The sequence below is a fragment of the Pistacia vera genome, unplaced genomic scaffold (genome assembly GCF_008641045.1).
Source record: "Pistacia vera cultivar Batoury unplaced genomic scaffold, PisVer_v2 Contig663, whole genome shotgun sequence".
Lineage (NCBI taxonomy): Eukaryota > Viridiplantae > Streptophyta > Magnoliopsida > Sapindales > Anacardiaceae > Pistacia > Pistacia vera.
Window position 1 is genome coordinate 1439392 of NW_022196516.1, and position 4523 is coordinate 1443914.

General features: G+C 39.3%; 1 non-coding gene across 1 annotated transcript; it reads right to left on the reverse strand.

Moving 5' to 3' along the window:
• Positions 1 to 3795: 3795 nt before the first annotated feature.
• On the reverse strand, positions 3796 to 3902 carry LOC116112586. The gene has a single exon (XR_004125268.1). It is a non-coding gene; the product is annotated as a small nucleolar RNA R71 (small nucleolar RNA).
• Positions 3903 to 4523: the final 621 nt, after the last annotated feature.

The window sequence follows — 4523 nt, forward strand, 5'->3', positions numbered from 1 at the left end:
ATGGATTGGCGATGAGGATGCAGCGAAGGCCGCCCGAGGACTTGATCAAGGAGAGCCTTGGGGATATGCCCCGAGGAGCCTGCAACTGGCTAGGTGGATGGTGATCAGCCTGGGGATGATGAGGTCGCACCTCCGGGAAATGAGGATGAAGGCCACTGAGCCCATTTTCATTTTTTTTGGAATTCTTCCCTGCTCGCTGTACTTCCCTTTTTATTAATGAAATGCATCTAATCTCTCAAGCACTTACAATTTTGGTACCCTATGTTATACATGAGATTGCATTCTAAATGTTTATAACATTGAAACAAGTCTATGCGAACATAATTATAACAGGTTTATGCGAACAGAATTACACATGGAAAGATTATTACAAAAGAACAGAATTAACACTTGTTTACAAGGAGAAAAAAGTTTTACAAGGAAAACTTGAGTTCGGAATTACTGGTAATATGGTAGGAGATGTTCAGCATTCCAAGCTCGTGGTACTTCGGAACCATTCAGCCTTTTGAGATGATAAGTCCCCGGTCTTATCACTTAAGCGATGCGGTATGGGCCTTCCTAATTCTGACCCAAAACTCCTGCACTTGGTTCTCGAGTACCGAGAAGAACTTCTTTTGGAACGAGGTCGCCGACCTGGAAGTCTCTTTTTCTGACCTTAGCATCGAAGAACCTCTTTGCGCGTTGCTGATAGGCTGATATTCTTAGCTAAGCCTTGTTGCAATGTTCCTCAACTAAATCCAAACTTACGCGCATAAGCGTCTCATTGTCGGCTTCGTTGAATAGGTCTCTCCAAAGTGAACTGGTCCCTACCTCTACAGAGATCATTGCTTCGCAGCCATAGGCTAGCGAAAAGGGAGTTTCTGAGGTAGAGGTTCTCGGAGTTGTCTTGTATGCCCATAAGACTTCGGGGAGGTTGTCAGCCCAATTTCCTTTTGCTGCACCAAGTTTGGCCTTCAGAGTGTGCTTGATGGTTTTGTTGACGGCTTCAACTTGACCATTTGCTTGCGGCCTTGTGATTGAGGCAAATTTTTTATGAATACCCAGCTCATCGCAGAACTGCTTGAATTCCTTGTTATCGAACTGTTTTCCGTTACTAGATATAAGGGTATGAGGAATCGCATAGCGGCACAAGATGTTCCTGAAGACGAAGTCCTTGAGCTTTTTGGTGGTGATCACAGCTAATGGCTTTGCTTCGACCCATTTGGCAAATAGTCTACTGTGACCACCGCATACTTAACTCCCCCTCTACCAACTGGCATGGGATTGATGAGATCGATTCCCCACATGGAGAATGGCCAGGGGCTGGTCATGGTTATCAGCTGGTGGGAAGGAGCTCGCGGCATGTTTCTGAACCACTGGCACTTGTCACACCTCTTAACAAAGTTGTAAGTGTCCTCTTGAATCCAGGGCCAGTAATACCCTTGACGAACAACTTTGTTGGTGAGAGATCGTGCGGCCGCATGATTGCCGCAGATCCCTTCATGTATCTCTCTCATGATGTAGTCTGCTTCTTCGCCAGTTACATATCGGAGAAGAGGGGTGCTGAACCCTCGCTTGTATAGTTGGTCTTCGATAAGTGTGTAACGAGCAGCTCTTATTCGCTGGACCCTTTCTTCGACCTTATCATTGGGCAAGGTCTCATCTCTGAGATACTGAACAATAAAAGTCATCCAGGAAACTGATTATGCCGCATTCATGGCCTGTTCGGTTGAGCTAACGCTTGGGGCCTCTATAAACCGAACAGGAATACTATCGGGTGATAACCCTATTTTTCCCTATGATTTTTCATTGAATTTCAATAGGATTTAGGATACTTCTCATACAATTTGGGTCGTAATTGCTACCTAATTCTATTAATTTGTCTTTGTAGGCCTAAACGATGATTTTTAGCATAAATGACAGTTTTGAGCGTAAATTGCATAACTTGAGATTGGAAACTCAGAATGACCTGATTTTAGAAGCTTTGGAAAGCTAAGAAGTAGAGATACAACTTTCATGTTTTGGGTTTTTCCTAATTCTAACTGGACAGGGGTGAAAACTTAGCTTGACGTCGTGAACAATACGCTGGGAACTGAAGAAAAACATCTTTGGACGTGCTTCAGTATTTGTGCCATAACTTGAGCTGTAGACCTCCGATTGTGCTGATTCTTGAACTAGTAGAAATATAATTTAAAGGGATATAATTCATATGTTTAACACTTTTTCAGATTCAGATTCTATCATGCTCAAATTTGGCAAAACTGCAACAGAGGTGAAAAATAAAATGACGCATTTTGGCTTGCTATGGCTTGTTCCTTAAGTGAGAGAGGTATAAATTAGGACGAATAGGAAAGAAAAAGGGTCTTGGTTCGTCATTTGGGAGGCAGCTCATGGAAGGAGAAGATTATTGAAGATTTGGGCTTCAAATTAGAGAAGATTTCTCAATCTTTTGCTTGTTTTTCTATGATGAATCTTGATTCAGTTTGTTTTTGTTATTTTATTTCGTTTTTGAGTATGAACTGAGTTGTTTAGTTAGGGTTTGATGTAACCTTGATACAATGATTCAAATTTCTATGAATTGATTTACTTTGAGTTTTAATTTCATGATTGAGTGTTTATCTCTTTGCTTAATGACTTTTGGATGCTTGATCACCATTCAAATGTGTGTTGTTCACAATGAGACTGAGAAGTGATTTGTGATTGTGCCTCTTGGGATAAATACCGTAGATTAAGCAAACGCTAGAGATAGGTTTAGCGATCTATGAAATCTAGATAGAATTTCAAAAAGCTTAAAAGACTTTGAACTATTAATCTTCATTTTGTTGGGTGCGGAAGCTTAATAGGGATAAGTAGGGAAATGTAGCCTGAGAAGGTATGTTTTACAACTTAGGGAATTCGATTTTCAATCAAGGAATTAGAACTTTGGTAATAAATTCTATGATTTGGGTTAGCGTATCTAGGTGAAATCAACACCCTAGCATTTTTTAGCATTATTTAATTAGTTAAGTTGTTGGGTTTTACTTTAATTTCATTATCATTCATTTATATTTTGTTAATTTGTATTTAGTTCATTAATTTTCCATCAATCCAATTTATTGTTTCTTCAATTAGGACTTAAACTAGAGAAATCGGTAATTAGTAACACTATCCTCGTGGAAACGATACTCACTCATCACTTTATTACTCTTTTGCGACTAGTGCACTTGCTATATTGCATGTTGTAGTAACAACGCATCAAGTTTTTGGCACCGTTGCTAGGGATAGTTGATTATTAATATTGATAGTATCTAGTGTAGAGCTAAATTGAAGCTTTTATTTCATCTTTGTAGTTAATCGTAAATATTGTATAGTCTTAAGCTTGAGTTCTTTTGTTTGTAGTTTTTATTTTTATTTTGTAGTTAAGGTTGATTAATTGTTTCTTGTAGTGCATGTGGAGATCATGGCAGAAGTACATAGAACGTTGATGGATTATGCCATACCAATTGTGCAAGAATGCAATTATGGCATTACAAGGCCACCTGTTGCAGTGAACTTTGAGATTAAGCTGACAATAATTCAGATTATCCAACAGTTAGTCCAATTTGGTGGAAATTCATATGAGGATCCAATTTTGCATATCACTAGCTTTCTAGAGATATGTGACACATTCAAGGTTAATGGAATGACTGATGATGCAATTAGGCTAAGATTGTTCTCATTTTCACTGAGACATAAGGCAAAGGTTGGCTTATGTCACACCCAGCTGGAACAATCACCACATGGGACGGATTAGCTCAAAAGTTTCTTGCAAAATACTTCCCACCAGAGAAAGCGGCAGAAATGAGAAACAACATTATCTCTTTCATGCAAGGCAATGATGAATCACTATATGAAGCTTGGGAGAGGTACACGGAGTTGTTAAGGAAATGTCCACATCATGGTCTACCGTTTTGGATACAAGTCCAAACAATTTACAATGGGTTGCTACCAAATATTCAAACTATGGTAGATGTGGCAGCAGGCAGAGCCTTAAATAACAAGACCCTAGAAGATGCTTATGAATTGCTTGAAGTGATGGCCAACAATAACTATCAAAGACCTAATGAGAGAGCAATGCCGAAGAGAACAATGGGTCTACATGAAGTCGATGTGGTCGCCACATTATCTGAACAAATTGCATCACTTCAAAGCCAACTGAAAGGTATGAATGTAAATTCTATTCACTCACCTTTTATAACTTGTGAATTTTGTGCAAGAAACCATGGGAGTGTAGAATGCCAAGATGGAAACCAGTTATTCTTCTCAACAATCGAGCAAGTGAATTACATGGTTAGTTCACAAAGGCTGCAAAATGACTCCTTCTCCAATGCTTACAATCCTGGTTTGGGGAATCACCCAAATTTGTCTTGGAGCAATCAATTAAATCAAAGGAAAGTGCCAAACCATCAACCAGTGGTGAATCTTCAACCGGTAGAGCAGAGAGTGTCAAAATTGGAAGATATGTTCGAAAAGTTTATGCAAGAAACTACAAGTTTTATGAATGAGACACACTCAGACTTCAGAAA